General features: G+C 52.7%; 1 pseudogene; it reads left to right on the forward strand.

Annotated features, from left to right (window-relative positions):
• The window catches only part of LOC135404843 (zinc finger protein 721-like), an 89,992-nt pseudogene that overhangs the window by 8,245 nt on the left and 68,867 nt on the right, over positions 1 to 12,880 (forward strand).

The following is a 12,880-nucleotide window of genomic DNA, read 5'->3' on the forward strand; positions in this document are numbered from 1 at the left end:
TCTGGGAGAGTGTGGAACTTCCTGGAATCAAAGGACCATTGTGACACTGGAGGGCCTCATGGATCTGAAGGAAAGCTGGGAGACTGCAGAATCTCCTGGAATCAAGTGGCCAGTGTGACACGGGGGACCTCATGGCAGCAAAGAAACCCTGGGTCATTTTGGAACTTCATGGAATCAATGGGCCATTGGGACACTGGGGAACCTGATGGAATTGTGTGGCCATTGTGCCATTGCAGGGCCTCCTGGAATAAAATGAAACCTGGGACACTGGGAAACCACGTGGGAGCAAGGGGTGCCTGTGACCCTGCAGGACCTGATGGAACCAAGGGAAGCCTGGGACCCTGAGGAAACTCGTGGAACCAAGTGGCCTTTGTGACCCTGCAGAATTGCACGGAACCAACAACCCCTTGTGACACTGCAGGGCTTCATGGAACCAAAGGAGTCCTTGGACACTGTGGAACCTCATAGAAACAAAGGGCCATTGTCACACTGAAGAACTTCATGGGGCCAAAGGGACTCTGGGCTGCTGCAGAACCTCACGGAGCTGGGAAGCTGCTGTGTGGGGCCCCCCGACGAGTGGCTGAGGCTGCTGCAGGAGAAGGTGAGTGAAGCCAATTTGCAGAAGTTGAAGCCGTGGGCAACGGCACTGAGCCCCCTTGCCAGGGTCAGTTACCATGGCAACCATCGTACGCTCCCATCGTGTGCTGGGTTAAAAGGAAACCGGAGGGAGAAATGAACCCACCCCAGGGATTACAAGTCAGACTGACAATTTCCTGAGAAGATGACAAGAAATACAATGATACAGAGAAAACTGGTTCTAACCCACAAAAACAGCTGTATGAGCCAGCAGCCTGGGACAAGAAGAGAACAGTGCTGAGCACCACGTGGGCCCCAGGGTGCAAAGGGAAAGGAAAGGAAAAGCTGTTGGTGCAGATGATGGTGGCAGTTGCGTTGAGGTACTGCTGGCAGTGCTGTGGAGAGTTCCAATCCCAGTCCTGTTGGAGTTCTGCTCCTCCTCTCGATGCCACGAGTGGTAGCAGAAGTGCCCAAAGCCCAAGAGTAAATGTGCTCAGGTTCAGGTGGGGATGTGCAGCACCTCCCCCAGGGCAGGTAGTTTCCCAGTGGGTGATTTAACTCTGAGTCACGGGGTATTTTTGGAGTGTGTGATGGTCTGGGTGTTGCAGCTGCCTGTTCTGCCAGTCCAAGGCGGCCCATTGGCAGAGATGACCCCTCAGGCTGGGGGTGAAGGTGCTAATGTCTCCCCAGAGGGGAGTTCTGATGGCAGAGTCCTGGGTGTGAAGGCAAAGGAACACTCCTTGCACAGTTCTTTCATGGCCAGCTTGTGGTCTGAGGTGGCAGGTGGGCCCTGGGCAGCTGCTGCAAAGGATCCATTCTTAAGAGTCCCTCAGAAATGCCCCAGAGGGTGTAAAATACACAGTTTTGGTGGCACCCCCCCAGTGATAAACTGGTCCCGGCCCCTGCAAGTAGGAGAGATTGTGTGGGTTGGTTACCACGGCAACCATCATACACTCCCATTGAGATGATCAGTTACCATGGCAACCATCCTACATTCCCATTGCTCCAGTCATTTCTAGATCCCTTTCCCCACCCACAACGTGGGGGAGTCCAGTTCTAGTTCGATCTCCATCTGAAGAACCATTCCGACGTCTTGAGGGACGGGGAAAGGGAACTCCAGGGGTTTCTTCAGGGGTTTCAGACCCCGAGCCTGGAGGGGAGAGGTGCCCTCCCCTCCCCCCAGCACCCACATGGCCCCATGGCTGGTACAGAGACAGCACACCGGCGTGGAGAGGAGGCAAGAGGGAGTTTATTGTTGGGGATGTTACATTTATAGGGTTAGGGAGAATCACAGGCTAACCAATTACAAGTCTCAAGGGGCTTACAGGAACACCCAATCACAGGAAGGGGTGAACAAGGTCCAATGGGAAACACCTCAGGACACCTTCCCAGGACATTCCTGCATGGGAGATAACAGTTGCTGTGGGGGGTGTTGGGAGGAAGAAACACGTGTTTGCAAAGAGACCACAAAGAGCCAGTTTAAGACACGTTTAAACAACAGTTTTCCCATCTAATGCAGCTTTAGTGTCACAGTCAGTAACCATGACAACCATCCTACTTCCCACTGCTATGGCCAGTTACCATGGCAACCATCACACATTCTCACTGCTACGTTTGGTTACCATGGTAACCATGATACTTCCCACTGCTACGGTCTGCTACCATGGCAACTGTCATACATTCCATTCCTACAGCCAGTTACCATGACAACCATCAGACATTCCTGTTGCTACAGTCGGTTACCATGGTAACCATCATACATTCCCATTGCTACGGTCAGTTACCATGGCAACCATCATACATTCCCATTGCTACCATTGGTTACCATGGCAACCATCATACATTCCCATTGCTATGGTCAGTTACCATGGCAACCATCATCCATTCCCATTGTGATGGTCACTTACCATGGCAACCATCATACAGTCACGTTGCTATGGTCACATTCCATGACAACCAGCATCCATTCCCATTTCTACAGTCAGTTACCATGGCAACCATCATACAGTCACGTTGCTATGGTCACATTCCATGACAACCAGCATCCATTCCCGTTTCTACAGTCAGTTACCATGGGAACCCTCACACATTCCCATTGTCATGGTCGGTTATCGTGGCAACCATCACACATTCCCGTCGCTATGGTCGGTTACCATGGCAACCACCATACAGTCCCATTTGTTACGGCCAGTTACCATGGCAACCATCGTATATTCCCATTGCTACACTCAGTTACCAGGGCTACCATTGTATATTCCCATTGCTACAGTCAGTTACCATGGCAACCATTGTACATTGTCATTGCTATAGTCAGTTACCATGGCAACCATCACATTTTCCATTGCTACGGTCAGTTACCATGGCAACCATCATACACTTGTGTTGCTACGGTCGGTTACCATGGCAAACAGCAAACATTCTGGTTGCTAGGGTCAGTTACCATGGCAACCAGCAGACATTCGCATTGCCCATGTCAGTTCCCATGGCAACCATCAGACATTCTCTTATAGGTCAGGAATTTAAGAGAGTTTGTCTTTCCCCTGCCCCCCCAGTGTAGGAGAGACGGAGCTGGAGTGGAAAAGGGGGAGATGGGCTCAAAGGCTTTCCTGAAGTCACAAGAGACACATCCCCAGCCTTTCCCTCAGCTACTGAGGGGCTCATTGTGTCAGAGGAGGAGACCAGGTTGGTCAGGCAGGACCTGCCTTTCCCAACCCCACCCTGGCTGGGCCTGATCCCCCTGCCCCAGGGGTGGAAACACAGTCCAACCGTCTGTCGTGGACTGATCCAGGCCACACTAGAGAAGGGTGAGGCTCCCGAACACATCCAGTACATCGAGGACATCATTGGAGGGGGGGACACAGCTGAAGAAGTTTTCAAGAAAGGACAGAAGATCATCCAGATTCTCCTCCAGGCCGGTTTTGCCACCAAGAAGAGCAAAGTCAAGGGACCTGCCCAAGAGATCCAATTCCTAGGGGTGAAATGGCAAATGGACGACGCCAGATACCAACAGACGTCATCAACAAGATTGTAGCCATGGCTCCACCCACAAACAAGGAAGAGACCCAAGCTTTTCTGGGAGCCACAGGCTTCTGGAGGATGCACATCCCAGAGTACAGTCAGATTGTCAGCCCTCTTTACTTTGTGACCCGTAAAAAGAACAATTTCCAGTGGGGTCCTGAGCAACAACAAGCTTTCAGACAGATCAAGTAAGAAATTGCTCTTGGACCAGATGTAAAGAATGTGCTCTACACTGCAGCTGGAGATAAAGGTCCCTCCTGGAGCCTCTGGCCAAAGGTGCCTGGCGAGACGCGAGGGCGACCACTGGGTTTCTGGAGCCGAAGCTACAGAGGTTCTGTGTGGAGAGTTTTACAGAAATGTGGTTGATAGAAAGAGGACATGAGAGAGATGCTATAGCTCTGGTCCCACGGTAAGGGAAAACTATTAGAAGGTCACTGTACCTGAGAAACTGTGTACGTGACAGAAGAATAGAATAAAGCGGATGGGAAAGTAGAGCAAATACAAACAAGTAACCATAAGAATGTGAAAGAAACAGCATTTGCGCAAATATAACTTAGGTAATTAGAAGCCAATGATGAGCTTAGCTCCTGTAATATGTATGAGGCTAATTATTAACCTTTATAAGCACAGAGCCTGCAGCAATAATGTTGGATAAGTTATTGATCAATTCTGTGGTCTAAAAGTGTCTTTATCCCGTCGTCTACAACACCACTCCTCTCAGCATTCCGTGCATTCCCGTTCCCAGTCTGCCCTGGACGGGTATCCCGTCTGCATCCTCGCCTACGGGCAGACTGGAAGTGGGAAGACATTCACCATGGAAGGACCGGAACTGCCCGGAGATCCCGAATCCCGCGGGATGATCCCGAGGGCCGTCTGACACCTCTTCCAGAGCACCAATGACTTGAAGGGGAAAGGCTGGGAGGTAATTCCCAAAAAAACCCAAACCTGGGATTCTGAGATTTTTGGGGGCCGGAATTCCCAGGATTTCGGGATGACTGAGGCGGTTTTAGTCCTGGTTTTCTGCCAGTTTTGGGAGTTCCAGGGGAGGGAATTTTAGGGGTGGGGGAGGGGGATTTGGGGGATTTTGGGAATTCTGGGGGGGATTTTGGGGGTGGGGAGGCCGAATTCCCAGGCTTTCAGGCTGACTGAGGTGGTTTTAGTACTGGTTTTCCAAAGGTTTTCTGGAGCTGCTCCTGACACTCCTGGAGCTCCCTCTGGAGCTGCTCCCGACACTCCTTGAGCTCCCTCTGGAGCTGCTCCTGACACTCCTGGAGCTCCCTCTGGAGCTGCTCCTGACACTCCTGGAGCTCCCTCTGGAGCTGCTCCTGACACTCCTGGAGCTCCCTCTGGAGTTGCTCCCGGGACTCCTTGAGCTCCCTCTGGAGCTGCTCCTGGGACTCCTTGAGCTCCCTCTGGAGCTGCTCCCGGGACTCCTTGAGCTCCCTCTGGAGCTGCTCCCGGGACTCCTTGAGCAAAGCTCCAGAACTAACAGCAAAGAACAGGGACGGTTTGGTTTAGTGCTGAATGCCAGGGGTGTACACGGCAGGTCTGAGATGAAGAAGTTTGTTTCCAGTTTAGCCGGGTTGGATGGGGTTGGAGCCAGCTGGTGTGGTGGAAGGTGTCCCTGCCCAGGTGCTCTGATCCCATGAGGGAGAGATGCCTCAGCCCGGATTAAGGTGTAAATGGGACCCTTTGCTGACAACAGGCGCAGCAAAATGGCGGCCGCGGCGCCGCCGCACGGGCGCAGCCAATCAGCAAGCGGGATTCTCCTTAAGGGGGAACAAAGCGCGGCCATTTTGGGCAAGACACGTGACAGCGGCAGCCAATCAGCGCTGAGCATACGCAAATCTTTATTAATTTATTTTTGTTTTAAAAACAAGATAAGAGCGGGGTGAAGGGCGGAGCGAAGGGCGGGGCTTGATGTCACTTTCTGTTGGGGTCCGGGGTGCCGATCACGCGGTCTTTAACCTGTGGAGGGATGGGGGCGGGTGAGACCCCCAAAACCAGCCTCAAGACCCCCCCAAAGCCCCTGTGACCCCCCAAAACCCCTCCAGTGACCCCCAAGCCCCCTCAAATGCTCCCGTGACCCCCCAAATTCCCTCTGCGACCTCCCCAAACCCCCCTGAATCCCACCCAAAACTCCCCCAAACCCCTTCAAATGTTTTTGCAGGGGGAAAAAGGGATTTTTGAGGGGGAAACTCAACATTTTTGAGGGAGAAAAAACAAAATTTTTAGGGGAAAAAGGGCCATTTTTGAGAGGGGATAAAAGGGATTTTTGAGGGAAAAAATGACATTTTTGAAGGAAAAAAAGGGATTTCTGAGGGGAAAAAGGGCATTTTTGGGTGCAGCCCTTCTCACCGCGTCGGGCTGGCTGACAATGATGTTGTGCAGTTCTGCGGGGAGAAGTGCAGGTGCTGCAGCCCCCGCTGCCGCTCCGACTCCTCCGGCAGCACGGGCCGCACGCGGCAGAACACGGGGATGTTGTCCTGGAAAACGGGGAAAAATACGGGATTTAGGGATTTTGGGAAAGTTTACAGGGGGTTCCCCTCATAAAATGCCCCCCTCTGCCCCGGGCCCACTTTGGGCTCCTGGATGTCATTGTGGAGGCGGCGTCGCTCCATCTCCAGCTGGTGGATCCGTTCGTCCTGCTGATCCAGGAGGGATTTTTGCAATCTTTCCACCTCCTGGAGCGTGACCATCTGGTCCTTCTGCAGGTGGAGATGGTCCTCGACCCGCCTCCGATGAGCCTGGGGAGGAACGGGGGGGAAATGGCACCAAAAGGGAAAAAAACGGCAGAATCGGGGCAAAATTCCCAAGGTTTTCCTGACTTTTTGCAAATTTTGAGGTGCCACGAAGCGGATTTTGACGCCAAAATGGCAGAACGGGTAAAAAAGTGCCATTTTTTCCAGATTTTTGAGGGACCTCCTGAGGGATTTTGATGCCAAAAGCAGCACAATTGGTAAAAATTCCAAATTTTTTTCTCGGTTTTTCAGCATCCTCGGTGGGATTTTTGGCCGAAAAATCGTGAAACTGGTAAAAATTTCCATTTTTCCCATGAGAATTTTGAGGTGCTCCCCCCAAGGGATTTTGGGTGGAAAATTCCCTTTTTTTCTTCTTTTCCCAAATTCTGTGGTGCTCCCTGAGAGATTTCAATGCCACAAAGCTCAAAATCGGTGCAAACCCCCATTTTCCCACCTTTTTTTTTGGCACCACTGGTGGATTTCGGGCACAAAGCCACCAGACCTGGTGCAAATTCCACATTTTTCCCAATCTTTCCCGATTTTTTGGGATGGGCTTTTGATGCCAAAAAGAAAGCCGAAATCAGAGCAAATCCCCGATTTTTTTCCCATTTTTCCCAAATTCTGAGGTGTTTTCAGTTCAAAAACCAGCAACACTGGTGCCAATTCCCATTTCTTGCCTTTTTTCCTTGACTCTTCCCATGTTTTCGGGCCCCCCATGAGGAATTTTGGGCTCAAAAGACCGGGAATTGCTGCCACCCTCAGATTTTCCCGCCTTTTTTTCCTCCGCGTTGGCGCCCCCTGGCGGATTTTGCCCCACAAAGCACCCAAACGGCTCCAGATTTCCACGGTTTTTTCCCCCGTAAGTTTTTGGGAATTCCAGGCCCCCCACAAACCTCTGAGTTCTCCGAGATGTTCGAGCTCTGGTCTCATTCTGCCGCTGCTCCTCCTCCCGCAGACGCTGCTCCAGCTCCGACTCCAGGGAGCTGCGGGAAAGTCCCAGAATTTCTCCCGGAATCCCCCCAAATTCCCATCAAACCTCTTCCCAAACCCCCCCTCCGAAAGTCCCGAGCCCCCCGGAATTCCCAACTCCCCCTTAAATCCTCCCTCTGATCCCCCAAATGCCCTGAATTTTCCTGAATTCCCCCCTGAATTTCCCTCTGAATTCCCACCAAATCCCCACCAAATCCCTTCCCAAACCCCCCTCAGAATTCCCAAATCCTCCCTCTGACCCCCCAAATGCCTGGAATTACCCCCTGAATCCCCCCAGATTCCCTGAATTTCCCCCCAAATTCCCTGGGTGTCTCTGAATTTCCACCCAAATGCCCCCAAATCCCCTGACTTTCCCCCCAAATTTCCCCCTGAATCCCCCAAATCCCCAAATTGGAATTCCCAAACCTCGAGGGGCTTGGGGGATTTGAAGGCAATTTGGAGGGAATTGATGCGATTTTGGAGGGGGCTTGGTGGGGAATTGGGGAATTTGTCGAAGGGTTTTGGGGAATTTCTGTGGGGATCCTTGAGAGAATCTAAGAAAATTCCCATGTCGAGGGATTTTGAGGAAATCTCTGGAATTTGGGGCGATTTGGGGAAATTGTGGAGAAGTTGGAGGGAATTGGGGAATTTTTGGAAGGCTTTTGGGGGAAATTCTGTGGGATCTTGAGGGGTTTGGGGTTGACTTGCGTGCACTTGAGGTCAATTTTTGTGGATTTTCAGAAGGTTTTGAGGGATTCTTGATGGAATTTGCGGGGCTTTGGGTGGATTTCAGGGGAATTTTGGTGGTTCTCTCACCCCACTCGGAGGCAGCTTTCCCACAGCTCCGGCTGGAGGGGGATTTTCAGTGGATCTTTGACCGATTTGGAGTGGGTTTGGAAGGATTTTTGCTCCATTTCAAAGGATTTCAGCTCAGTTCTGCAGGATTTCCTGGGATTTTGAGTGGATTTCAGGGGGATTTTGAGGGACTTGGATGGATTTTGATGGCGTTTTTTACGGGATTTGGGCGGATTTTGCTGGATTTGGGGCAGTTTCGGGGGAGGTTTCGGTGCTTTGCTCACCGTACTCTGGAGCTCAGGGTGCTCTCTCTCCTCTCCCGCTCCCTGAGCTCCTGATGTAGAGTCTCTGTGGACTCCTTGAGCTGCTCCCTGGACTCCTGGAGTAGCTGGTTCTTTTGCTCCAGGCTACGTTTTTCTTTCTGCAGTTTCCGGAGTCACTTCTGGGCCTGGCACAGCTTCTCCCGGAGCTCCCACATCTGCACCCAGAAGTCCCAGGGCGAGGGTTTGGCGGGGGCACAGGGGGCTCCTGGGGGGACACCTGGGGTTGGGGACATCAGGAACGGGGTTTGGGGGCATCAGAGATGGGTTTGGGGGCATCAGAGAGTGGTTTGGGGACACCGTGGGGGTCTTAGGCCTCACCCGCTCCTGGTGCAGCTGCAACCGATGTCTTCTGCGGGGTACCTGGGGGGACAGGGGACATTTTGGGGAATTTGGGGACATTTTGGGGGTTTTTCAGGTCCTACCTGCAGCCGCAGGACTGTGTGTATTCTGGGGGGTACCGGGGGGAGAGGGGACATTTTGGGGAGGCTGAGCTCCCTCTGGAGTTGCTCCTGGGACTCCTGGAGCTCCCTCTGGAGTTGCTCCCGGGACTCCTTGAGCACCTGGTTCTGCCTTTCCAGGCCCCGTTTCTCTCTCTGCAGCTTCCAGAGCTGCTTCAGGGCCTGGTCCAGCTTGTCCTGGACCTCCCATGACTGCACCCAAGGGATGAGGCCAGAGCTCGGGAACGAGTGCTGTTGGAAACCTGGAAAACGCAGAGGTTTGCAGGGGGCCTGAAATTCCCAAAAACTTGTGGGGAGGGGAGAAAAAAATTGGGATAGTCGGGAGCCAGTTCCTCCCTGATGTCCCCAAACCCCTCCTCACTGTCCCCAAACCCCGTTCCTGATGTCCCCAGCCCGGGGTGTCCCCCCGGGAGCCCCCTGTGCCCCCCCCAAACACTCGCCCTGGGACCTGTGGGTGCAGATGCGGGAGCTCCAGGACAAGCTGGGCCAGGCCCGGGAGCGGCTCCGGAAGGTGCAAACAGAGAAACGGGGCCTGGAGTGTGAGAGTTGGGAGCTCAAGGAGTGCTGGGAGCAGCTCCAGAGGGAGCTCAAGGAGTGCCGGGAGCAGCTCCAGAGGGAGCTCAAGGAATCCCCGGAGCAGCTCCAGAGGGAGCTCAAGGAGCGTCAGGAGCAGCTCCAGAGGGAGCTCAAGGAGTGTCGGGAGCAGCTCCAGAGGGAGCTCAAGGAGTGTCAGGAGCAGCTCCAGAGGGAGCTCAAGGAGTGCCGGGAGCAGCTCCAGAAAACCTTTGGAAAACCGGTACTAAAACCGCCTCAGTCAGCCTGAAAACCTGGGAATTCGGCCTCCCCACCCCCAAAATCCCCCCCAGAATTCCCAAAATCCCCCAAATCCCCCTCCCCCACCCCTAAAATTCCCTCCCCTGGAACTCCCAAAACTGACAGAAAACCAGGACTAAAACCGCCTCAGTCATCCCGAAATCCTGGGAATTCCGGCCCCCAAAAATCTCAGAATCCCAGGTTTGGGGTTTTTTTGGGAATTACCTCCCAGCCTTTCCCCTTCAAGTCATTGGTGCTCTGGAAGAGGTGTCGGACGGCCCTCGGGATCATCCCGCGGGATTTGGGATCTCCGGGCAGTTCCGGTCCTTCCATGGTGAATGTCTTCCCACTTCCAGTCTGCTCGTAGGCGACGATGCAGACGGGATACCCGTCCAGGGCAGACTGGGAACGGGAATGCACGGAATGCTGAGAGGAGTGGTGTTGTAGACGATGGGATAAAGACACTTTTAGACCACAGAATTGATCAATAACTTATCCAACATTATTGCTGCAGGCTCTGTGCTTATAAAGGTTAATAATTAGGCTCATACATATTACAGGAGCTAAGCTCATCATTGGCTTCTAATTACCTAAGTTATATTTGCGCAAATGCTGTTTCTTTCACATTCTTATGGTTACTTGTTTGCATTTGCTCTACTTTCCCATCCGCTTTATTCTATTCTTCTGTCACGTACACAGTTTCTCAGGTACAGTGACCTTCTAATAGTTTTCCCTTACCGTGGGACCAGAGCTATAGCATCTCTCTCATGTCCTCTTTCTATCAACCACATTTCTGTAAAACTCTCCACACAGAACCTCTGTAGCTTCGGCTCCAGAAACCCAGTGGTCGCCCTCGCGTCTCGCCAGGCACCTTTGGCCAGAGGCTCCAGGAGGGACCTTTATCTCCAGCTGCAGTGTAGAGCACATTCTTTACATCTGGTCCAAGAGCAATTTCTTGCTTGATCTGCCTGAAAGCTTGTTGTTGCTCAGGACCCCACTGGAAATTGTTCTTTTTACGGGTCACAAAGTAAAGAGGGCTGACAATCTGACTGTACTCTGGGATGTGCATCCTCCAGAAGCCTGTGGCTCCCAGAAAAGCTTGGGTCTCTTCCTTGTTTGTGGGTGGAGCCATGGCTACAATCTTGTTGATGACGTCTGTTGGTATCTGGCGTCGTCCATTTGCCATTTCACCCCTAGGAATTGGATCTCTTGGGCAGGTCCCTTGACTTTGCTCTTCTTGGTGGCAAAACCGGCCTGGAGGAGAATCTGGATGATCTTCTGTCCTTTCTTGAAAACTTCTTCAGCTGTGTCCCCCCCTCCAATGATGTCCTCGATGTACTGGATGTGTTCGGGAGCCTCACCCTTCTCTAGTGTGGCCTGGATCAGTCCATGACAGACGGTTGGACTGTGTTTCCACCCCTGGGGCAGGGGGATCAGGCCCAGCCAGGGTGGGGTTGGGAAAGGCAGGTCCTGCCTGACCAACCTGGTCTCCTCCTCTGACACAATGAGCCCCTCAGTAGCTGAGGGAAAGGCTGGGGATGTGTCTCTTGTGACTTCAGGAAAGCCTTTGAGCCCATCTCCCCCTTTTCCACTCCAACTGCGTCTCTCCTACACTGGGGGGGCAGGGGAAAGACAAACTCTCTTAAATTCCTGACCTATAAGAGAATGTCTGATGGTTGCCATGGGAACTGACATGGGCAATGCGAATGTCTGCTGGTTGCCATGGTAACTGACCCTAGCAACCAGAATGTTTGCTGTTTGCCATGGTAACCGACCGTAGCAACACAAGTGTATGATGGTTGCCATGGTATCTGACTGTAGCAGTGGGACGTATGATGGTTGCCATGGTAACTGTGCGTAACAATGGGAATGTATGATAGTTGCCCTGGTAACTGACAGTAGTAATGGGACTATATGATGGTTGCCATGGTAACTGACCATGGCAATGGGAATGTATGATGGTTGCCATGGTAACTGAAAGTAGCAATGGAAAATGTGATGGTTGCCATGGTAACTGACTATAGCAATGACAATGTACAATGGTTGCCATGATAACTGACCGTAGCAATGGAAATGTGTGATGGTTGCCATGGTAACTGACCGTAGCAACGGGAATGTGTGATGGTTGCCCTGGTAACTGACTGTAGCAATGGGAATTTACAATGGTAGCCCTGGTAACTGAGTGCCGCAACGGGAATATACGATGGTTGCCATGGTAACTGGCCGTAACAAATGGGACTGTATGGTGGTTGCCATGGTAACCGACCATAGCGATGGGAATGTGTGATGGTTGCCACGATAACCGACCATGACAATGGGAATGTGTGAGGGTTCCCATGGTAACTGACTGTAGAAACGGGAATGGATGCTGGTTGTCATGGAATGTGACCGTAGCAACGTGACTGTATGATGGTTGCCATGGTAACTGACTGTAGAAACGGGAATGGATGCTGGTTGTCATGGAATGTGACCACAGCAACGTGACTGTATGATGGTTACCATGGTAAGTGACCATCACAATGGGAATGGATGCTGGTTGCCATGGTAAGCAATGGTTGCAGTGGGAATGTACGCTGGTTGCCATGGTAACTGACTGTAGCAACAGGAATGTCTGATGGTTGTCATGGTAACCGACCATAGGAATGGAATGTATGATAGTTGCCATGGTAGCAGACCATGGTAGCTCCAACCTCATCACCCACCAGCGCATCCACAGTGGGGAACGGCCCTACCTCTGTGAGGAATGTGGGAAGAGCTTTAGGAACAGCTCAATTCTCCTCAGGCATGAGCGGACGCACAGGGATGAGAGGCCCTTCCGCTGCACTGTCTGCGGGAAGGGCTTTAAGCAGAACGGCAACCTTGTCAGGTTGCCTGGTGTATCCTAGGGCTAAGGTTGATGGTGACATTGGCTGCCTTTACCTGCAGCTCAGGCACTGCCTCACTGGCCTCGGGAGCAGAGGGAACCACTAGCTCAGGGGCTGTGGGCACCGGCAGGGATTTGGGAATGCCACGTTCCTCGGGAGAGCCATCCCCTGAGCTCGTGGGGAGCAGCTCTGCCGGCCTGGCTGTGCTCCTCTGGAGGGGCACCGCAGTGCCAGTCTGATCAGCTGCCACCCAGGGGTCCTTCCCCACTGCCTGCAGGGCAGGAGGTGGCTCAGAGACCACCTTGGACCTCCTGACAGAGGCT

Source organism: Pseudopipra pipra, chromosome W (assembly GCF_036250125.1).
Source record: "Pseudopipra pipra isolate bDixPip1 chromosome W, bDixPip1.hap1, whole genome shotgun sequence".
NCBI classification, from domain to species: domain Eukaryota; kingdom Metazoa; phylum Chordata; class Aves; order Passeriformes; family Pipridae; genus Pseudopipra; species Pseudopipra pipra.